The sequence below is a fragment of the Myodes glareolus genome, chromosome 2 (assembly GCF_982192425.1).
Source record: "Myodes glareolus chromosome 2, mMyoGla1.1, whole genome shotgun sequence".
In the NCBI taxonomy this organism is placed as follows: domain Eukaryota; kingdom Metazoa; phylum Chordata; class Mammalia; order Rodentia; family Cricetidae; genus Myodes; species Myodes glareolus.
This window is the reverse complement of record NC_142027.1, coordinates 18,013,681-18,039,084: the sequence shown is the minus strand read 5'-3', so window position 1 is coordinate 18,039,084 and position 25,404 is coordinate 18,013,681. Positions and strand designations below refer to the sequence as shown.

Below are 25,404 nucleotides of genomic sequence, written 5' to 3'. Positions count from 1 at the left end.
ATTTATTGTACTATATATTGCAAAACATATGTCACATGCCATGTTCCTTTCTATTACAGAAACAATCAAAAAGATTGTACTAAGGGTGTAATACATAATTACATAACCTTCAACTTTCCCTTTCCTCCCCTTAATCACTACCATTTATCCTTCCTGGAATTTTTCCCATATTCCCTCTGTACTTCTCTCAAATTGATGACCTAATTTTCTTCTATTGTTTTTTTTTTCTTTTTTCTTTTTCTTTTTTTCTTTTCCTTTTTTTTTGGTGTGTGAGTGTGTGTGTGTGTGTGTGTGTGTGTGTGTGTGTTTTCAAGGTTGAGCCCATTTAGTGTGGGTTTTGAGTATCATTTCAATAGCCACTAGTACTGTCAGAGCTAAGCAGTTTGTGTTATAAATGCCACTCAAGAACTTCTTGAAAACCTTTGTCTAAACACAAAAGAAGAATAGAGCATGTTTTTGTTACTAATATTAAACTTCTGATGAAAGCATTTAATCAATAACTATTTAGTAACAGATACATGTCTACTTTATGGAAAGCAAGAATAACATAGTCAGATGTAAATATTTCCCAGATTGCCTCTTTGCATTTTTATCACACTAATGACATTTTTGAAGAAATGTGCATGTCTATAGAAAAATGTCTGCAAAATAGTGAATTCATCTAGCAATTCTGTGCACTCTATTGCCTATAGTTGTGTGCTTTGAATTCTGTTCAACATAAAATTGTAAAATAATTTCATTCATACATCAGTAGATTTTTACTATATTTTTGTGACTTGATTATGCAGTTATCAAGCTTGAATGTTATACATGGCAATATTGGGTCATGACATCAACAGATCAATCAGGCCTATTATATAATGATGAAAATTTCAAAGACAAAATAAATGTGAGATCAATCATATAATTTAATAATGTGTTCACAGAAATTATTCAGTGTCTTTGAAATGAAGTCCTTAGAATTGTATCAAAAGAAAGAACTCAAAAAGAAAAAAAAATAATTTATAAAATTTAAAACTTAATATTTAAGCCCAAAACACAATTATTCTAAAATAGGTACCTAAAAACACGAAAAGTATTTTAAACAGCTTAAAACTAAGAAATTTAAATTTAAAATCCAAATAGATTCTACCATAGTACTGGGTGATTATAATGTGTAACATGAGGACCAGTTTGTTGGGGTTTTTGTCCCGCCTGGTACCCCATAGCTGGCAAATTCCAAACAGAAATCACATACAGGACTCCATAAGGTTATAAACTAATTGGCCCATTAGGTCAGGCTTTTTGTTAACTCTTATAATATATATTACCCCATTATCTTTATTTATGTTAGCCATATGGGCTCAGTATCTTTTTTAGTGTGACAGCTTACATGTTACCTCTTTCGTGGTCTGTACAGGAGTGGCGAGGGAGTTTTTTTCTCCCTAGACTTATCCTATTCTCATTGCCCTGCCTCTACTTTCTGTCTGGTTGATCCACCTATATTTCCTGCCTGGCCAATCAGCGTTTTATTAAAACACATGATTGACAGAATACAGACAATTCTCCCATATCAGTTCCCTTTTTTTTTTAAACAAAGGAAAATACCCATAGTCCATTTGTTGGGAATGTGGGCGTAGTATTTCAGGCTACTTCCTGCTGGTTGGGGGCGCTGACAGTCTTATGGGGACCTAAAGAAAACTTAGAGTTATAATCAAGTCATGACTGGAGTATCCTGTGAGTCTCGATCATCTCAGTCAGTAGTCTTGAATCTGTTTTGGATGTAGAATTCAGACATCTGGGCCATCTATTCTTGTCAGAGATTTTTTTAGGTGGCCTCCCTTGGTCAAAGATGATTTTTCTTAACTCTGAATAAATCCAGAGCCTCTCATTTTCTGTGGAAACAAAAGCAAAATCTCTTCTCCAAAGTAATATACCTTTTGATTTCAATTTTGAAGTCAAGGTATTTTTAAAATACCTATCTTGGGTTAGTTCAGCAGCATTTATAAACAAAAGTCTTTTAGCAGCTGTTGCTCCTTCCTCAGCATTTAAACAATTCAAAGAGAGTATAATAACACACAGTATCAAGATTCTCTCTGTATTTTCCATCTTTATGTAGCCTTATTTTAACCTCTATTTTTTTATTTTTACTTTTAACTTTTGGCTTTTTGAGACAGGTTCTCTGTATATATCTTTGTCCTGGAATAACTCTGTAGACCAGGCTGTCCTTGAACTCACAGATTTCTCTGTCTCTGCCTCCCCAGTGCTGGGCTCAAAGGTGTATGCTACCACACCTTGAACTCACAGAGATCTGTCTGTCTCTGTCTCCCAGGCATTGGGATTAAAAGTGTGTGCTACCACACTTTGAAGTCACAGAGGTCAATCTCTACCTCTGTCCCTTGAAGTCACAGAGGTCAATATGCCTCTGCCTCCCAGGCATTGGGATTAAAGGTGTGTACCATCACACCCTATTTCTCCCTTTCTTTCTTTTTTATTTTTAATGATTTTAACCTTTTAGCCTGCATATATTGTTTAACACACTGTAAACCATTTAGAGGTTTTTTTTGTCTTTGAATCTCTCTTTATTATATATCTCTCTTTTCTGACCACATGAGTATTTAATGGGTAGGACTAAAGTCGTGGCTTTGCCAGTTAGATCCAGCCTATTCATTAGCTTTCCAGCCCCCTGGCTGAGATACCAGCCAGAGCTGTGTTCATTGCCACAACTCTATGGTGTTTTAAGGTCCCTGCCAGCAAGCAAGCTGCAATATTCCACTCACAGACCACATTCAGTCAGACTGCCTGCCTCAAAGAGTCAGAGTTTGCCCTGGCAGGACAGCCCAGAAAGCCGGCATTTTAAAAGAGAACAGCTTTTTTCCTGCTACGACTGAAAACCGAAAAGCATGCGTTCAGCTTTTCCTCAACACCGTTTAAGTGCTTCGTGGCAGGACCTCTTTAAAGAGCTGCAAAGTGTTGCAGCTAAAGCTGAGTCAGGAAGCCTCTCTTAGATGAGAGCATTTGCTTGCCTCTAGCAAGCAGAGCAGACCCAAGAAATTGCTGCTACCAACAAAACATGCTTTACTCTATTTTTTTCCAAGCTTTCTCAGGCTTTCTGTGGATTCAGATATCCACGCTGGGCACCATATGTAACATGAGGACCGGCTTGTTGGGGTTTCTGTCCCACCCAGTACCCCATAGCCGGCAAGCCCAAAGAGAAATCACACACAGGACTCCATAAGGTTATAAACTGATTGGCCCATTAGGTCAGGCTACTTATTAGTTCTTATGACTTATCTTAACCCATTATTCTAATCTATGTTAGCCATACGGCTCTGTACCTTTCTCAGCTGGGCAAGTTACATGCTGCCTCTTCGGTGGTCTGCACAGGAGTGGCAGAGGAACCTCCCTGCTTCCCAGAACTCTCCTGTTCTCATTGCATCACCTCTACTTCCTGTCTGGTTTTCCCGCCTATACTGCCTGCCTGACCAATCAACGTTTTATTAAAATATGATTGACAGAATACAGACAGTGCTTTGAATTCTGTTCAACATAAAATTGTAAAATAACTTCATTCATACATCAGTAGATTTTTACTATATTTTTGTGACTTGATTATGCAGTTATCAAGCTTGAATGTTATACATGGCAATATTGGGTCATGACATCAACAGATCAATCAGGCCTATTATATAATGATGAAAATTTTAAAGACAAAATAAATGTGAAATCAATCATATAATTTAATAATGTGTTCACAGAAATTATTCAGTGTCTTTGAAATGAAGTCCTTAGAATTGTATCAAAAGAAAGAACTCAAAAAGACAAAAAATAATTTATAAAATTTAAAACTTAATATTTAAGCCCAAAACACAATTATTCTAAAATAGGTACCTAAAAACATGAAAAATATTTTAAACAGCTTAAAACTAAGAAATTTAAACTTAAAATCCAAATAGATTCTACCATAGTACTGGGTGATTATAATGAAAATTGCCTGATAGGATCATGTATTTGAATGCTTGTTCAACATAAAACGGAATTGTTTTAGAAGGATTGGGAAATATGGACTTTTGGATGAATTGTGTCCCTAAGAGGTAGGTTTGGGGGTTTCAACCACTGATTCACTTCAGGACTTGTAGTGCTTGTTATATGTCTGCCGCTTGTCTATCAGGGTATAAGTCTCTAATCTACTGCTCTAGTGTCATGTCTCTTTTTCCTCCCATAATAATCATGAACTAAGTCTTTAAAATTGTAATAAAGCCTCCATCAAATGTTTTCTTTTATAAAACTTGCCTTGGTAATGATGTACAACAAAGAAATGGAGCAATAATTAAGAAAATTGGTTCATTTAAATATATCAATATAAAAAAATCCAGAGGGTATCCATTATAGATGAAATCCAATTTATAAGATTGCTTTCAGAATCATTTGCTAGGCTGAGAAATAAGTTACTATAAAACACACAAGAAATACACAGGTTAATCTAATACTATAGTATATATTTAAAATTTCTTTTATTTTATTTTCCATGTTTGGTGCTTTGTGTGCATTTGAACATACGTGCTGTTCACTCCTGAGACCTAAGAATGTCTGAAGAGGGTGTCGGATCCTCTGGATCTGGAGCTATGAGAGGCTGTGAGCCAACAGGTGGTATTTGGTGCATACACCTGGGTCCTCTATAAGAACAATGAGTGTTCTTCACTGTTGAGCCATTTTCCCAGCACCAAACACACACAGACGCTCACAGACAGACACACACACATGCACAGACACACAATCAATAAATATGCGACTCTATTTAATAGAATATAATACACAAATGGCAATGGATTAAGAAAAAAACATAATCACAAGGCAAAAGAACATTAGTAAATATTTCAAAAATTCGTGATTTTTATTAGAAAATGTTAAACACTATTATATACAGAACAAAAAAGAAAAGGTAAAGATAACCTTTCTATCATAAAAAATAAACAAATCTTAAATTGAAAAGTAAAGAATCCAGAAAATAAACATTAATTCAGTTTTTTTATATCTACCACATTTATTTTACTAATCTATTACACACATCATGGGTACAAATATATATTGTCAGATGAAATTTTATATTAAATAATTTTATCTACCTCCTTTAAACATAAATTGACAACAGCAGTGAAGTCAGTGTATTCACGTGAGAAATGCAATTTATATGATGGTTCAAAGCAAACCTGTCTTCATCCTTTTCTACTTATTTCAAACAATAAACACACCACAGAAATTTGGAAATGTTTTACTTTACAAGTTATTTCCTTTTCAAATTTGATGAGAAATAAAATTTATAAACTATTTGTAGAATTTTATTTCTATGTTCTATCATTTTGGAAAATAAAATTGTAGTAAAAAAGATAGTTCAAATCCATGGAAACCTGTAAACACAAAAACAGTAAAACATGCTTCAGTAAGTGATTCAAGGGCATACATCTTTCAAGAATTTCTAAGCAAAGTCTTCTGAGACTATCATTTTAAAAACTCCCTCTTTCTACATAATACATAAAACTACTTAGAATTGGGCTAAATTTTGATTTCCTTTCTTCCTTAATTTTATTTTTTCATAAGATTGTACACTGTCATTTTTTAATGATGCTGTTCCTATAGAGAAATCAAATGTACAGATTAAATTCTCCAAGTGATATTTGGTGAATTTCATGAACAAATTTACAATTAATGATCCATCTCTGAAATTGTAATATGCTACTGCTTTTTCAAATATGGAAGGGAATAAATATCACAGGTGAAGAGGTTTAGTATTGAGATGGAATTATCAGTAGGTTTTTATCAAGAAGATATTAATCATGTTTCACCCAACTGTGTTTAAATTTTTTCAGTCCTCCCATTATGTTTGAATAAAAGAACAAAATCGAACCTCTATGGAATCATGACTCATTCAAAAATGAAAATTTGAAAGCTTACTCTGATATGTAACACATATAACTTTATGTAAATGTACAATACAGTTTACATTATATGCTGCGAGCTGAGTTAAAAATAGTTTAACATAAAACATGAATATGAAGGTTACCCTAGAGAAACCTTCATGATTTCAAGATCATGAGTGGATTGCGAATGTTGCTGACACCGCTTGTGAGTTCAGACATGCTGCCCTTTGTTTTGCGATCACAGTCACTCCACAGCAGTAGGTTTCGTATACTAGGATAAGCACTCTTAAAAATGTCTTTAGTAATGTACTACTGAGAGTTTACATAATTGCTATGTAAGAAATATAGTATAACTTTTTCTAAACTGTAACTATAAAATGAAACAAGTTGAAAATTTAAACATTTTAGTACAACATTAACATATTAAACAAGAATGTAAAATGAAAAAGCCTTGTTGACTAATTTGTAATCTTACTTATGAAACAAGCAGCAAGATTAAGAGAAGTTTAAAAACAAAAAGTTAAGTATTGTATCCAATGAATGAATTCTCACTACTTTTGTTGTATTTTATATATTTGAATATAAATACTATATATACTACATGCATGCTTATATGTATCTATGGGTTGTTAATGAAAACAACAGTGAAAGTGAATGTACATGGATAAAATTGAAAACACATAAGTGTGCAAAATGAAATCATTTCTATACAACTATAGAATTACTCATGAAGACAGTTATGGTGCTAAATTCACAGCTTTAATACAAGATTGCACTTGATGATGAATAATGAATAATAATATAGAGATGCTCAATTAGGTCAGAAAGGGTGAATTTTATAGTCACAAGATCTGTGAATATATATAGAAAAGTTGTATTGAGGATAGCCGACCTGCAGCAAGCTAAGACCGCAGGCAGGGAGTCTTCTAACCAGCGAGGGGCTCTGATCCTGTGGAGGGGTAAGTGTGTTGACCACCATACAAGTCCTGTTAGGGAACACACAATATTCCCGCCATCCTTATCTCCCTGGCTACTCCAAAGGGGCAGCTTCCCCCAGCTAATCCCTCTCTCCTGCTACGCCATCCCAGCTTTCGGCCTCGAACCCCTACCCTCCTCTATCCCTTTTTCGGGGCTTAAATTCCTCCATCTCAGCCGGGGTGAGCACCGCGGGTCGGGACAGGTGGTGAGTGCAAAGGGAAGGAAGTCCCTTTGTTCTAATAGCCTGCCTGCAGCAAGCTAAGACTGCAGGCAAAGTGATTCCTGGATAGCAAGGGGCACTAATCCAATAGAAGAAGACCCAGCGGAGGGAAGAGCCATTGGAGAGCATCTGAAGGAAGAGATGGGCAGGCGCCAAGGCAAGAATTCCTCCAACAATCTGAAAAACAACATGAAAACACCAGATCCCAGCGATCTTATGACAGAAGGACTTGAACGCCCTATTCCGGAAGAAGTGGAAAACAGTGTCATTATGAAAGCAATAGAGTCTCTTAAACAGGGTATGAATAACTCACTTAAAGAAATAGAAGAGAAATAAAACAAAAAGATGGAAGAAATGAGTAAACAAATGGAAGACAAATATAACAAAAAGTTTGAAGAAATGAGTAGATTCGTAAATAATACCCTGGGAAACCAAGAAAAAGCAATCAAACAGGTAATGGAATCAGTTCAAGAATTGAAAACAGAAATGGAGGCAGTGAAGAAAACACAAACCGAGGGCCGGCTGGATATGGAAAATCTAGGTAAACGAACGGAGACTACAGAATCAAGCTTAACCAATAGAATACAAGAGATAGAAGAACGAATTTCAGATTATGAAGACACCATAGAGAAAATAAAGGCCCTGACCAAAGAAAACAGCAAATCCAACAAATTCTCATCACAAAACATTCAGGAAATATGGAACATAATAAAAAAACCAAATCTAAGAATAATAGGAGTAGAAGAAGGAGAATTGCAGATCAAAGGTCCAGAAGATATATTCAACAAAATTATAGACGAAAACTTTCCCATCCTAAAGAGGGATATTCCTATGAAGGTGCAAGAAGCATACAGAACACCAAATAGACTGGATCAGAAAAAAACATCCCCTCACCATATAATAATCAAAACACAAAGCAGTCAGATTAAAGAAAGGATATTAAGAGCTGCAAAGGAAAAAGGTCAAGTAACCTATAAAGGTAAACCTATCAGACTTACACCAGACTTCTCTATAGAAACCATGAAAGCCAGAAGGTCCTGGATAGAGGTACTGCAGAAATTAAGGGACCATGGATGCAAGCCCAGACTACTATACCCAGCCAAGCTTTCGTTCACTATCAACGGAGAAAACAAAATATTCCAGGATAAAAACAAATTTAAACAATACGTAACTACTAATCCAGCCTTACAAAGAATACTAGAAGGAAAATTACATCCCAAGGAATCCAACATTGCCAACACTGACTACAATAATTCAGACATCTAGCGACCCTTCACTAGCACAATTCAAAGAAGGAAAACACATACACTCTATTACCCCCCAAAAAAATGACTGGAGTAAACAACCAATGGTCATTAATATCTCTTATCAATGGACTCAATTCACCTATAAAGAGGCACAGACTTAGAGATTGGATACGAAAACAGGATCCAACATTCTGCTGTTTACAAGAAACACACCTCAACCACAAAGACAGACACCTACTCAGAGTAAAGGGTTGGGAAAAGGTTTTCCAAGCAAATGGACCTAAGAAACAAGCGGGTGTGGCCATTCTAATATCTAACAAAATCAACTTCAAACTAAAATCAATCAGAAGAGATGGAGATGGACATTTCATACTCATAACAGGAACAACTCATCAGAAAGAAGTCTGAATCCTGAATATCTATGCCCCTAATGTAAAGGCACCCACATATGTAAAAGAAACTCTTCTAGAACACAAGGCAGTCATCAAACCACACACACTAATAGTAGGAGACTTCAACACTCCTCTCTCACCAATGGACAGGTCAATCAGACAGAAACCAAACAGAGAATTAAGAGATTTATTGGAGGTATTGAATCAAATGGACTTAACAGACATCTATAGAACACTCCACCCAAATAGGAAAGAATATACCTTCTTCTCTGCAGTTCATGGAACCTTCTCGAAGATTGACCACATACTCGGTAACAAAGCAAACTCCCACAGATACAAAAAAATATTAGTAACCACCTGTGTTTTGTCAGACCACCATGCATTAAAATTAGAATTCAACAACAATGCTACGCCCAGGAAGTCAACAAACTCATGGAAGTTGAACAGTCAACTACTAAATCACCCCTGGGTCAAGGACGAAATTAAGAAAGAAATTAAAGTCTTCCTTGAATTTAATGAAAACAAAGACACAACATACTCAAACCTATGGGACACTATGAAAGCAGTGCTAAGAGGAAAGTTCATAGCAATAGGTGCCCAACTAAAGAAAACGGAGAAAGCACACATTGGAGACTTAACAACACACTTGAAAGCTCTAGAAAAAAAAGAAGCTGATTTACCCAGGAGGAGTAGAAGACTGGAAATAATCAAACTGAGGGCTGAAATCAACAAAATAGAAACACAGAAAACAATTCAAAGAATCAATGAAGCAAAAAGCTGGTTCTTGGAGAAAATTAACAAGATTGACAAACCCCTATCCAAACTAATCAAACGGCAGAGAGAGAACTTGCAAATTAATAGGATCAGAAATGAAAAGGGGGACATAACCACAGACACAGAGGAAATACAGAGAATCATTAGATCTTACTACGAAAGTTTATATGCCACAAAGTTGGAAAATGTAAAAGAAATGGACATTTTTTTAGATAAGTACCATATACCAAAGTTGAACCAAGACCAGGTGAACAATCTAAATAGACCTTTTAGTCGTGAAGAACTAGAAGCTGTTATCAAAAATCTCCCTACCAAAAAAAGCCCAGGACCAGATGGTTTCAATGCAGAATTCTACCAGAACTTCCAGGAAGAGCTAATACCTATACTCCTTAATGTATTCCACAATATAGAAAAAGAAAAGTCACTGCCAAACTCCTTTTATGAAGCTACAGTCACCCTAATACCAAAACCACACAAAGACACAACCAAGAAAGAGAATTACAGGCCAATCTCACTCATGAACATCGATGCGAAAATTCTCAATAAAATACTGGCAAACCGAATCCAAGAACACATTAGAAAAATCATCCATTATGATCAAGTAGGCTTCATCCCAGAGATGCAGGGCTGGTTCAACATACGCAAATCTATCAATGTAATCCATCATATAAATAAACGGAAAGAAAAAAATCATATGATCATTTCATTGGATGCTGAAAAAGCGTTTGACAAAATTCAACACCCTTTTATGATAAAGGTGTTGGAGAGACTGGGGATACAAGGATCATACCTAAATATAATAAAAGCAATATACAGCAAGCCGACAGCTAACATCAAATTGAATGGAGAGAAACTCAAAGCCTTTCCACTAAAATCAGGAACACGACAAGGCTGTCCACTCTCTCCATACCTCTTCAATATAGTGCTTGAAGTTCTAGCAATAGCAATAAGACAACATAAGGGGACCAAGGGGATTCGAATTGGAAAGGTTGAAGTGAAACTTTCGTTATTTGCAGACGATATGATAGTGTACATAAGTGACCCCAAAAACTCTACCAAAGAACTCCTACAGCTGATAAACACCTTTAGTAACGTGGCAGGATACAAGATCAACTCCAAAAAATCAGTGGCACTCCTATACACAAAGGATAAAGAAACGGAGAGGGAAATCAGAGAAACATCACCTTTCACGATAGCCACAAACACCATAAAATATCTTGGGGTTACTCTAACCAAGGATGTGAAAGACCTATTTGACAAGAACTTTAAGCCTTTGAAAAGAGAAATTGAGGAGGATACCAGAAAATGGAAAGACCTCCCCTGCTCTTGGATTGGGAGAATCAACATAGTAAAAATGGCAATTCTACCAAAAGCAATCTACAGATTCAATGCAATCCCCATCAAAATCCCATCAAACTTCTTCACAGACCTTGAGAGAACAATAATCAAGTTTATATGGAAAAACAAAAATCCCAGGATAGCCAAAACAATCTTATACAATAAAGGAACTTCTGGAGGCATTACTATCCCTGACTTCAAACTCTATTACAGAGCTACAGTATTGAAAACAGCTTGGTATTGGCATAAGAACAGAGAAGTCGACCTATGGAATCGAATAGAAGACCCAGATACTAACCCTCAAACCTACGAACACCTAATTTTTGACAAGGGAGCTAAAGGTATACAATGGAAGAAGGAAAGCGTCTTTAACAAATGGTGCTGGCATAACTGGATGTCAACCTGTAGAAGAATGAAAATAGATCCATATCTATCACCATGCACAAAACTCAAGTCCAAATGGATTAAAGACATCAACATCAATCTGTCCACTTTGAACCTGATAGAAGAGAAAGTGGGAAGTAGTCTACAAGATATAGGCAAAGGAGGCCACTTCCTAAGTAGGACCCCAGCAGCACAGACAATAAGAGAAACAATGAATAAATGGGACCTGCTGAAACTGAGAAGCTTCTGTAAAGCAAAGGACACTGTCAGTAAGACAAAAAGGCTGCCTTCTGACTGGGAGAAGATCTTCACCAACCCCTCATCAGACAAAGGTCTGATCTCCAGAATATACAAAGAACTCAAGAAACTAGACACTAAAACTCTAATTAACCCAATTAAAAAATGGGGTACTGATCTGAACAGAGAATTCACAACAGATGAACTTCGAATGGCCAGAAGACACTTAAGGTCATGCTCAACCTCCTTAGCGATCAGGGAAATGCAAATCAAAACCACTTTGAGATACCATCTTACACCTGTCAGAATAGCTAAAGTTAAAAACACCAATGATAACCTATGCTGGAGGGGATGTGGAATGAGGGGAACACTCATCCATTGTTGGTGGGAATGCAAACTTGTGCAGCCACTTTGGAAATCAGTGTGGCGGTTTCTCAGGAAACTGGGAGTCAACCTCCCTCAGGACCCAGCAATTCCTCTCTTGGGAATATACCCTAGAGATGCCCAAACATACTGCAAAAGCGTTTGTTCAACTATGTTCATAGCAGCACTATTTGTAATAGCCAGAACCTGGAAACAGCCTAGGTGTCCCTCAATAGAAGAATGGTTAAAAAAGGTGTGGAACATATACACATTAGAGTTTTACTCAGCGGTAAAAAATAATGACATCTTGAATTTTGCATGCAAATGGATGGACATAGAAAACGCTTTACTGAGTGAGGTAAGCCAGACCCAAAAAGAGGAACAAGGTATGTATTCACTCATAAGTGGATTCTAACCATAATTAAAGGTCTTTGAGCCTATTATTCGTGATCCTAGAGAAGCTAAATAAGAAGACGAACCTGATGAAGATTATTTACCTATCCGCCAGGAGGTAGGAAATAATCAAGAGTCCCAGGTAACCTTGGGTGCATGAGGGGGGGGGTGGGAGGGTTGATGGAAGGGGAGAGGGTTAGAGAGAAGGGAGTAGGGGAGGAATGGAGAAAGCTCGGTTGACCGGGATGGGGGGAAGGGAGGAAGGATGAATGTGGGATCAGGGAAGAATATATTTCAACTAAGGGAGTCATATTAGAGTTTACAGGAAACTTGATTATATATGGGATCCCAGGTCCAAGGAGAGATCCCCAGATTGTTCTCTGGACAGAGGAGGGGGTGCCTGAACCGGCCTTGGCCCGTGACCATACTGATGAATATTTTGCTTATCACCATAGATCCCTCATCTGGCGTTGGATGACGATACAGATGGAGGCCCGCGTTGGAGCACCGAACTGAGCCCCCCAAGATCCAAACGAGGAGCAAAAGGAGGAAGAAAATGACGAAGGACTGCGAGGGATACTATCACCCACTGATACAAGGGGTCGGATCTAATGAGAGTTTACCAAGGCCAGATGGACCGTGACTGAACGAGCATGTGATCCAACCAGATTCTCTGAATGTGGCCGGATTTTCTGAATGTGGCTGGCCTGCAGTCTTTCCGAGAAGCCATTGACAATGACACTGGGACTGGTTTCCTCTGCATATACTGGATTTTTGGGATCCAGTCTGTTTGGATGCTCACCTTCCTGGACCTAGAGTGAGGGGGGAGGAACTTGGACTTCCCACAGGGCAGGAGACCCTGACTTCCCTTGGGGACAAAGAGGGAGGAGGAGAGGGAGGGGGGGAGTGGGAGGGCGTTGGGAGGAGGGGCGTAAATGGAAACTTTTTATAATTTAATAAAATTACAAAAAATAAAAAATAAAAAAAAAAGAAGTTACCAATAATGGACAAAGCAGTAATTTAATTAATATGGTTTCTGTGTTGTTATTTTTGTTCTGGGTGGCCAGGACAAACAAGCAGGCCCTCCTCCTACAGATGATATTATTTTCTAATTTACATGTTCTGTGTTTTTCAGTTCTATCTTTATTTCAGCTTGTGTTCTACTTAATGTTTCTATCTCTTTGATGAATTCTATTTTCAAACCCTGAATAAAAAATATTTAAATAATTTTGTTCAGCCATTTGTTTGCATGTTCTTAGTTATCAGTAAGACCTGTCTTGTTCTCTTGGAATTCAATAAAACCTTGTGTCTTCTTTCTATTTCTTGAATTTTTTAGTAATATTTATGATCATTCTTTAGCTTTCTGTTTCTGCATGTTAATTTAGCTATTTTTGTGAGAGAGTGCTTCTATTGAACTGGTAGGTTTTGCTATTCACATTATCTGGTTTTGCAATTTGACCTGTGCATGTACACTTTTTGCCTTGATTGAATGTAAGATAGGGAAAATTTGGTTGCTTTAGATTAGATCAATGCAGATGCTTAGTGAATGAATGTAGGTCAGGTAAAATTGACTGGTGAGGTGTATATTTGAATGACACAGTTTCCAGGTCATAAATCTAGAGGTAGACTCTTGTGTGTACAGAAGGAAATGAGCAGAGAGAAGGATGGGACAGGAAAGAGGCATCTCAACCACTATAATTTGCTTACTTACAGAGGTCATAGATTTTTTTTTTATTAGGTTGGTATGTGTGTAGATGGCAGCAAGTGGAAAAAAGTACTAAAGTATAAAAAGTGACTTACTGTTGCAAGGGAGCTGCTTGTTCATCCTGGCTGCCCAAAAAAAAATAATCACACAGAAATTGCATTAATTAAAGCACTGCTTGGCCCATTAGCTCTAGCTTCTTATTGGCTAACTCATATTAGTGTAACTCATTTCTAGTAATCTCTATATTACCATGTGGCAGTGGCTTACCAGCAAAAACTCAGTAAGTCTGACTCTGGCCTTCCTTCTTCCTCCCAGCATTCAGTCCCATTTTCCCCACCTACCTAAGCTCTGCCCTATCAACAGGCCAAGGCAGTTTCTTTTTTCATTAATGGTAATCACAGCCCATAGAGAGGACTCCCATCAACTTACCTGGTAAAACATATGTAGTATAGTGTAGTAGGAGGGTGGGTTGTGTCCCACTGCCTAGTTAGCTTAACCCCCGAATTAACCACATGGTAATTGTATTAATTAAATTACTGCCTGGCATATTATCTCTAGCTTTTTAATGGTTAACTCTCACATCTTGGTTTAACCCATTTCTATTAATGTGTATCACCACTTGACTGTGGCTTACTGGCATGAGTCTAACCAGTGTCCTTCTCAGGCAGGAGAATCATACCTGACTCTGCTCTTCTTCCCAGGATTCTGTTCTGTCTACTCTGCCCACCTAAGTGCTTGGCCCTATCAAAAGACCAAGGCTGTTTCTTTATTCAACCAATTAAAGCAACACAAATACAGAAGAACCTCCTATACTAGTGTAGCTATTAGCTAAGCATTATTAGGGAAGTCCTGATTATGTAAATTAGTAGATCTCTGATATTTTGTCTTGCCTTTGAAATAATTTTCCTCCTATTGGATTGCCACTTCCAAAATTGTTATGAAAGTTTTTGCTACATCTTATTATATTTTTTGTCTTTAGTTGTTATCTCTTAAAAGACTATTATTTTCTAATGAGAGACAGAGAGGGAGTGGACCCATAAGGAGTGGAGGTAGGAAGGACTGGGAAGATTAAAGGAAGCAGAAACTATAATTTGGATACAATGCATAATAAAATTAAGTATTTTTAATTAAAATATAAGGAAAAATGTGTGAACTAATGGAAAAATATACCCTCAAATATATTCTTATGTTTGATAATCAAATTAGAAATTTTCTAAAAATCATGATAGCAATATGGAAAACAATGCATGGCTTAAAGAACTATCCCCAAGCTCTGTGAAAAGTAGAGGTACTGACACCACAGTTGGGCTAGGTATAAATTACAAAGCAAACAGCCCAAAACAAACCATGATCAATTCTTACACTGTTTCGACCAACACCCGAAAAAGGCATTTAATATGTCTGAAGAAGGTACTCTCCTAGCAATGGGAAAGCAACATGAACATCACTTTCTTAAGAAATATCCTTTTTATGAAGAATCTTTTCATCCTATAGCAAACAATAAAATAAAATAAAAACGAAAGATTGGGTTCTATTAATAGTAAGCAAAGGAAAATATAGAAAAAGTATAAAAATGTATAACACACGCTTTTCACATTATAAAACATCAGTGTACCTAATTAAATGAAATAACACTTGATTCCTATCTGCAAAGATACAGCATTCTGTGTTCTGCTTTGTGCATTCGAGAGCATATGGATAATGCTTTCACATCACATAAAAAGTGTTTGTCTTCTTTTAAGACAAACAGGAAGGAAAATTTGATCATAAGGACTTCTACATAAAATAGTGTGTGGTGATAAAAGAAAAATGGCCAATATGTGTGCGTGTCTATCATAATCAGGGTCTAGTGTAGAGAAGGAATTAGAAACACAGTTTGTGGTCTTTGTGTTGATAAGTTTATAACCTGAGCCTACTTTCCAAACATTCCTCTCATACCCCTATCTGCACCCTCAATGCCTTCAGCCAGAATGTAAGATTCTTTGCTGCCTGCTTTCTTCATGCTATCAGAGGGAGGGGTAGATTTAGTTGTAAACTTGCTTCTTTTTCTTATCTATCTGTATCATATTTTTCTATCACAGAATTTTATCTCCAAGACAGAAAAATGGAACACATCAATGCACATTCCCTGATATACTTGTATGACACTATGTTGTAACTCAAACACTTTTTACCATTAAATAAAGAATAGAGAGTTGAACAAAATATACAAGATTTTCTTACCTGTTTTACTAAAATATCTAGACTGATGTTCAATTTGCCCATTGGTACGACAATTAATGTATCCCTTGCTATTAAATAGTGTTGCCTGGAAATATAGAATTTTAAAAATATTTTGAATATGAATAAATAAACAGGCAATAAATATTAATAGTATGACATGTACTACTTTTACAACATACAGTGTTTTATATATTAAATATATGTTTATGATATAAAATATATGTAGGTTATTCATTTTTATTTTGGTTTGAACCCTTCTTCATCCATTTGTTCTGCCTACAATAAACGTGGATTAGTTTTTCTTATAATGCAGATATTCTATCTCCATTTATGAAAAGAATCATAATGAGAACATATCACTTTCTCATTTCAACTTAACTGTACAAAGCATGACAACTTTCAATCATTTTTAACTCTTGTTTTGTTTAGTTGTAACCATATACTTCTCCAAAGTCTGAAGTTATTTTTTGTTTCATAGATTAGTATAAATATACACTCAAGCACATCCACAACGGGTCATGCAATATTAAACATATACTTGGAATTTATAAAATATATTCTGTATTAAAGTGTTTGAAATTAAGCAGGAAAATGACTCATATTTATATTAAAGTACTTTGATTCCGAAAGACATAGATAAAGAAATGTAGCTATAGTGAAAACTAAAGATGCTGAGTTATACTCTAATAGTGACAGAAGCACTCAGGTTCTTATATTGATAAGAATATACCATTTCCAAGGTCAATGGTTTACAATGCTGAAGTGCAATTCCAAAATGCTTTCAGAAAAATCCACAAATGTAAGACGTTATAACATAGATTTGCTTAGGACAGAAATATAGAAAATTACATAAATGTATAATTTTTGGCCTTTTCACAAGACAAATTACTGAAAAGGTTCTTTGAAGTATTTTCCTAGGCAGGAGGGAGAGAAGCTTTTGGTTTACTGTTTTCATGCATAACCTTTCCACAGTCAGAACAATCACGGTGTAAAATAATATGTCAAGTTCCAACAAAATTTAATGACTCGGAGTAATGATGCATATAATCATATTATCAATTTGTTTTGCAGAAATAAGTAGTAATGATATGAATATCAAATGGAGTATTTATTTCCTTATACAGAATTTATTTTTGACTAAATAATTTTACAACTATGTATCATATAAAAATTATTGTAGAAAATAGACTTAACTTTCTAGTCTTAAAAATTATTTTAAGGTAAGGCATAGAAAAATAATTTGAATCGAACTGGTTTAAAAATAAATGCTAAACTGCAAGCAGAGACTTTTCAAATTATTTTTGTAGGAGGCACAAGGCAAAAGGACACCATGAGAACACGGCCCACAAAAACAACTAAGTAGGGCTCATAGCAACTCACAGAGACTGAGCCATTATGAGGAGACTCTAGGTCCTCTGCATATATGTTATGGCTGTTAAGCTTGGATTTTGTTTGGACCTTCTAATAATGAGTGTGGGTTTATCTCTGGCTCTTTTGCCTGCTCTTGGGTCCCTTTTTCACCTACTGTGTTGCCTGATAGAAACTTAATATGATGATTTGGGCCTAGTCTTAGGCATATTGTTATACTGTGTTCCATTGATATCTGTGGAGACCTGCTCTTGAGGATAATGGAGGAGCAATGGATTTGTGAGATAGGAGAAATGGGAAAAGGGTCCTGGGAGTAGTGCGGTAAGGGGATACTATGGTTAGGATGTTCTGTAAGAAAGAAGACAAAGAAAAAAAAGAAAGAAAAATATTTTTGAATTGAAGATGTTAAATATTTATCAGATATTAGACTTTTCAACTTAATTTTATTTAAGAGATATCCTTATATTAATGTGTATCATTCATTATACAACTTGATGATGATGAGAAGAAATAGAATGACATATACTGTTGAAATTGCATAAAATGTACTTTATATTTTGGGGAAGGATTTCAGGGTCATACTATATAACCCTGATTGACCTGGAACTTACTGTGTAGATTAGACTATCCTCTAACTCACAGACAAATGTCTGCCTGCATTATCTCCCAAGAGCAGAGATTAAAGGCTTGAATCATTGCTATTATTTTCTATATCTACACGTATCTCAACTACCTTCTAGGATTTTCCTTTATACCCACAGGATTTTGATTATCTCCACCTTCTTCAAGGTAAATTCTTTTTTTTAACCATAGATGATAGCTAACATAGAGAACCATGATTGTTCAGGGTGCAGAGAATAAGAAAAAAAATGGAAAACCAAGACTTAACAGGAACCTCTCTATCATAGAGATGATCTTGAAAGAGAGGTCAGAAAGACTGTACTATCCAAAGACAATGGGTAGTTACAGTGAAACAATGTTTTCCAAATATATCATGGAACACAAGAACTCACGGAGGTTGTGAATGTTTTCAAAGGATCTGCACAAGAATAGCCCTCCATGAATGGAAAAGGCAGTCATGGAATCACTTCTCTGACTGAGAAACTGTTGATAATTGATGACTGCTGAGAATAGAAAAGTCAGTTTACTCAGGGATCTGGTCTTTGAAAGACTAATGATGCTCAAGCAGATGACCCTACATCTGTGTTCATACCGCCTACTATAAATGGTCTTAGTACATTTTAAAAAAGAGCACACAAAATAAGGTGGAATAATGGGTGCAGAAAAGAGAGGAATTAGAGAGAGGATTGGGAGTAAATCAAAACAGCTTCCATGTATGTTTGAAATTATTGCTTAATAAAAAATTTACTTGGAATTATTTTATTTCCAGAATGACAATTTTGTACATGACATAACAACATTGCAATAAAGCAATTAATATTAAAAATGGAAACCTGATATTTAAAAAAATAGATCTTATCTACTATCATAGTCCTCTAAGAAGGATTATTTAGTTGTAAAGTAATTTTAAAACTAACTTTTCAAAAAGAGAAGTCGTCCAGTATAAACAATGCTATCACACAAAAGCATATAAGTACCTAGAAGCAAAAATAAAATTAAGAGTGTATCTAAAATAAAAGACATTAAAATTTACTTTTTCTGAAATGTGCAACAAAAGAATAGAAAGAAACAAGGCTGAAAGAATACAACCAAAACAACAAATAATCGGCAGTCAGCAATTTACATGAAAAAGCTATATGAAACACAATCACTGAGAAGAAAATAAAAGAAATATTATAAAAATGTGCATTGTAAATAAGGAACATGCTTAAATATCATCTAGAGAAATAATTCAAAAACTCTATTTAAAGCTGTAACAAGTTTTAGAAAAGCAATTATAGAACAGTACATGCATGCCTAATAATATTCTCTTTTTTATGCTGACCATTCAAGTGGGCAGACAGGTTTTAAAGAATTTTCATTTTCTTCATACTGACTGAGCTTCACTATTTTTAGCTGAGTGCAGATAATCACCTTTCAAAAACCCAGTGCCCAATGCATTATTCTTTTCTCTCTTCAGTCTATCATTAGCAAGCTACCTTGAGACTTTATACAGAGAACAATGTGCATATGAGATAGCACACATTTCCATCTTAAGCTACAGTGCAGCATATTGTTAAGCATTAGAGTAACTTGAATTCTTGGTTTGAAATACATGATTTACTGTAAAAAATTCTTGCTATTGTTTACCTTCTAAAAACTGACATTAACACATAGAAATGTTACCTGCACAAAAATAAATTTTCTGTAAGCATTAGAAATATAAAATAAATAGTAAATAATTTTATTATGTGTTAAATATTATTTATTTACATTTTCTTTTATTAATAAAAGTACTAACACACAAACAAGAACTCATTAAAAAGTGAATTTGAAGGTCAAAATTTGATAATATAGCTGTTATGTCCAATCCTCAAAGTTCCAGAGAAGCCAATAAGGAGACCGAGTCCCATATATAAAAGCAAAGAGACTTTATTTTAGGCAAGTTTGCAAACTTGGTCTCTCCGCATGTCCAATGCATTGGAATAAACAGAGAGCCCAGTTAGAGTTGGGTTTTTACAGTAGTAAAGGTGGTGGTGAGGTGTTTCTAAGGTTCAGGACCCCTGATTGGCTGACATTTGTCTATGGGGTGTCCTGGTGAGTGTGTGCTGGTTGGTGATCCTATCTACAGTGGATGGAATGTTAGGCATTTCCTTTGGATGATCTGTTCTTGGGTAGTGCTTGGGTAATCTTAATTTATTGTTCTTCCACAACCAGATATTGCTTTAGAGTAAACTACTGAGACTCAGGCCTTATTGATGGCCAATATCTACTCTGGCAAGTAATAATGTTTGGAAGTAAAGAACTTCCTTTAGGTGGTCTGTTTCTATTTAGCTTATCATGGCTGGCTTCTACACAGCCTAAATTCTGAACATGTTCAAAAAAGCCATGTCAACTAAAAATCAACTGATGCTTCATTATACATTTTGATGGTACTATAGTTCATACAACCCTTACTACCTCAGATTCACATAATACCTTTCATTTGAAACAAAAATTGCCAATGTAAACAATTTCTAATATTTTCCCATCTGAATACAGGAACTTTCTTAAGATTATAAAACATTATAGATGTATCCATGGTGAGTTTCCCCACTACTCTGGGTTATTGATTGTAGTGTTTTCTAGTGGTCTCTGTCTATTCTTGATGAGAGGGGAAGACTATACTTATCTGTGAGTATAGGGCAGATGTTTATAGATTGTTATTAGAGATTATACTGGTGACACCTGCACATAAAGCTTCAAAAGTTTGGTGGAAGATGTAGTACAAAAGCTGTACAGGCAAGAAATTCATGGAGTTGGAAATGAGAACTGTCTCCCAGTGATGTCAGAATCTATACCTATACACTGTCCCCAACACAATTGGTTAACTATGACCAGAAACGGACAACAGTAATTGACTTACCAAAGATGATGGGGAAAAGCCCAGGATGCTTAGTATTACACATAGGCAACAGACAACTGAAGTAAGGTGGGAGGAGACTGAGTCAAAACACCCCAGGAAGAGGACAATTGGTTGTTTAATGTCATATGGTTAGCCCTGAGAACATATGCAAAGTAACATTTTGCAAACAGACCTAGTAACGACTAGAAGTATACGTGTATATACATGCATCTGCATGTACAGTAACAAAGAAAGAAGAGGCCATCAATTTTAAAGAGAGTAGAAAGAGCCATAGGTGAAGTTTTAGAGAAAGAAAAGGGGGTAAATGTTATAACTACATTATAACTAAAATAAAATTGTAAAAACAGAAGGTTTTCAATCATTATAAGGTAGGGAAATTAAATGTAATTTTATTTAGGCCCATATTTCAACATGGTATGGGGACCAGAATCCTAGGCCAAAGTTTGCACCTGCCACACAGGAGGTGGTCCCCCCTAACAAAGGTCAGATTGTGCTAATGTTGTTCTGCGCCTTCTCTGTAATTTGAAGGATGTCTGGAATAGAGATGCTAATTTGGCCTGTGAGACAGAGCTGGCATACAGAGCAGAAAGATAGAAAGACATGACACAGAGGGCATAGAAAGATGTAAAATTGACTAAAATCATTTAACTGATTACATAGGTAACAGAATGCTAATGAATTTATCCGCAGTTTACATTTTGGTATAAATGCTGTTTGGAGAATAAACGTAAAAATTTCCAGGATGTGAACTCAGGATTTCTTTAGGGATCACTAAAAAACTCCCTCCTAATAAAGCCATGTAGTTGTCTCAATTATTCCCATGCCTCCCCTCTGGTCCAAAGAAATAATTTATGGTCAGGCTGGTACCGGACCCTGACAACTTTATCCTAATTTCCTTAGATTATCCTTACAATAGAATATTATAGGATCTAAATTGTAGACTTGAGTGTTCTGTGAATGCATTGTTTCTTGATGTAAATTTACTTTTGTTTTACATGTTTTGCTGATTTCTCTGTCTTCCATATTTCTTAAAGACCAAGAATACAGAATTCAAAGTCATTTCTTTCTATGGAAAAACATTTTAATTATATTTGTTCTATGTGGACATATGTATATTAAAATTTTCTCATAGTGTTTAAGATATTTTTGTATTATCTTATAAACAAATGAGATATCCAGGAAGGCAAAATAACAGGTGCTATTGGATGTGAAATAAATAAATCAGTATTGAAAACCCTTAGAGGTGAAAACTTGGTAGCATAGAACTGTAAATTATCTGTCAACTGTATGTCAAAACAAAATCAAAATAATTAAGTACATATTATTTAGGAAAGAAGCCCACAGTGTGATTTCAAGGTTTTCCTGAAGACATGGTTGAAGAATTAACACACATAAAAGCAAATATTGAGGGAAGTAAAAATAAATGTGTTACTTTTAAACATTACTCCTTTTAAATATTAAAACACAATAGAAAGTGATTGCCGTGTTAACCTTTTAAAAGATTATTACTAATCCATTAAAACAATTAACATTAAAAAATACAATTAGTATTTGTGAACTTATCTTTAGATGTAAAGTGATAAAAATGAAATTAATTTTGCTGTTATAAACAAAAATTGATGTAACAACAGATTTTGTGTTACCCTCATTTTACAGTTCACGCATCAGTGTACCTTACATGAGCCAGGCAAGGGTCTGGAGATTGAAAGAACACACAAAAGACCTGGGTCGTTAGAAAGGAGATCAGCCAAATGCCTTTTATTCACTTTTGGGGAAATCTTTACATACCTTGCTGATGCACAAGGAATTCCCCCCAGGCAGTTGGGAAATTGTCACACCTCAGATGGAGTAAACAATACCCTACAGCTGTTATGATTTTGTCTGCAGGTCCCGAGCAGCAGCTGCAGCGGTTCCCTGCCTGGTCCCCAGAGGGGTCCAGGAGCCGCCAGCCCCAGGCAGGGCTCAGCCATGAGGGAGGCAGGCTGGCCCTGGCAACACAGTCATGTGGCAGGCAGGCTGGTCCTGGCAGCAGTGAGTACCCAGAAGGTGCAGGATCCCAGCGGCAAGCGGGTGGGAGCCACATGGACAGACACATTGTACAAAATAGAATTGGGTATTTATTACTTAGAGGAGAGAGGGGGAGGGAAGAAGGAGAAGAGTTCAGAGAAGTGGGTAGAGAGGCAGAAGCGAAACTGCCTCTCCGAGAGGAAGAGGGAAAAGAGAGCGAGCTCAGGCCCCGAAGCTGAAGATCAGCCTGCCTAAGCAGATGAGGGAGGGAGTGGGTGTGGCTTGTATGAACAATCATAACAACAGCTAATCGCCAGGCAGAGCAGAGAGAGCGCAAAAACAAACAGAATGTTTTAGCTGGCTGACCAGAAACTGTCCTCAAGTAACCCCAAGAGCAGGGGTAGACCCGGACCCTACAAATTGAAAATATTATAACCCCTTTGGAAATAATGATAATTTTACCACTATTTTTACATAATATGAAACTATATTTTTATTTCAGCTTTCACCTTACTATATTCATTTAACAGAACACTTCTAAACATGTCAAAGAAAACTTTTTTCTCTTCAATCTGTCTTTTTTTATTATTACTTAAAAAATACTAATCCAAATTCCCACTTTCTCCCCTCCTCCCAGTCCCTTCCCTCTCCCTCCACAGACCCTTCCCCCAACCCTCCAACTCTAAGGGAGTGCCATGTACCCTGCCCTGTGGAAAGTCCAAGGCCCTCCCTACTTGGTTTAAATTCAAGGAGAATAGGATTCCATGAGGATCTCATGAAGCCGGTATCTGCAGAAGAGATGCATTCCAGTGTCACTATCAGTGGCCCCTCATTCTGTCCCAGCTGTCAACCCTCTTTAGAGGGGCTTGGTTGTTCCCAGGCTCATTCACTCCCAGTCCAGTTGGAGTTGGTGAGCTCCCATTAGCTCAAGCAAACTGTCTCAGTGGATGACCATCTCATGGTCTTGAATTTCTTGCTCATAATCTCACTCCTTCCACTCTTGAACTGGATTTTGGGAGCTCAGTCCAGTGCGCCAATGTGGGTCATTGCCTCTGTTCCCATCTGCTGTTGGACTAAGGTTCTATGGTGATAATTAAGATAAACCTCAGTCTGACTACAGGGTAAGGTCAGTTCACACACTTTTGCTTGGGTTCTTAGCTGAGTTCATTCCTGTGGGTTCTTGGGCATTTTTCTAGAGCCAGGTTACTTGCTATCTCCATAATGGCTCCCTCAATCAAGATATCTCTTTCCTTGCTCTCATATCTGCCCTTCCTCCATCTTGACTATTCCACTCCCTCAAGTTCTCCTCACCCCCCTCTTCCTTGCTTCCATTTTTTTTCTGATTCTAATTTCCAGGAGGGTCTATATATGTTTTTCTTTAGGTTCACCTTATTACTTAGTTCTTCTAGGATCCTGAACTATAGGTTCATTGCCTTTTGTTTATAACTAATATCGATTTATGAGTGAGTACATATCATATTCATTTTGGGAGGAGTCTGTGTTACCTCACTCAATAATGTTTTCTAATTCCATCCATTTGCATGCAAAAATCAAGATGTCATTATTTTTTACTGCTGAGTAGTTCTCTAGTGTGTAGAAGTGTGACACTTTCTTTATTCATTCTTCAGTTGAGGGGCATCTAGTTTGTTTCCAGGTTCTGGCTATTACAAATAATTCTGCTGTGAACATAGTTGAACAAAAGCTTTTGTAGTATGATTGAGCATTTTTGGGTATATTCTAAAGAGCAGAATTGCTGGATCCTGAGGTAGGTCGATTCCCAGCTTTCAGAGAAACTGCCACACTTATTTCACAGTGGTTACGCAAGTTTGCATTCCCACCAAAAACGGAAAAGTGTTTCCCTTACTCCACATCCTTCCCAGCATAGGCTATCATTGGTGTTTTTGATACTAGCTATTCTGACAGGTGTAAGATGGTATCTCAAAGTTGTTTTGATTTGCAGTTCCCTGATAGCTAAAAATGAAGAACATGTCGATAAGAATCTTTTGGCCATTTGAAATTCCTCTGATGAGAATTCTCTATTTAGTTCAGTACATTCTGTAAGGCTGGATTTGTGGCTACATATTGTTTAATCTGTTTTGTCCTGGAATATCTTGTTTTCTCCAGTGGTAGTGAAAGAAAGTTTTTCTGGGTATAGTAGTCTGGGCTTGCATCCATGGTCTCTTAGTGTCTGCAGCACATTTATCCAGGACCTTCTGGCTTTTAAAGTTTCTAATGAGAAGTTAGGTGTAATTCTGATTGGTTTTCCTTTATATACTACTTGATCTTTTCCTTTTGTAGCTCTTAATATTCTTTCTTTGTTCTGTAGGTTTGTGTTTTGAGTATTATATGGTGAGGGGTTGATTCAGTCTATTG

The 25,404-nt window shown here is 36.4% G+C and overlaps 1 long non-coding RNA gene across 1 annotated transcript in view; it reads right to left on the bottom strand.

The window, feature by feature from the left end:
- Positions 1–4,994: 4,994 nt before the first annotated feature.
- Positions 4,995–25,404, bottom strand: part of LOC125392623 (uncharacterized) — a 36,855-nt gene continuing 16,445 nt past the window's right edge. The window contains exons 4-6 of the long non-coding RNA XR_015000633.2: positions 16,152–16,236; positions 14,024–14,049; positions 4,995–5,387 (exon numbers count right to left, since the gene is read on the bottom strand). This is a non-coding gene — a long non-coding RNA (uncharacterized LOC125392623). The remainder of the gene's footprint in view (positions 5,388–14,023; positions 14,050–16,151; positions 16,237–25,404) is intronic.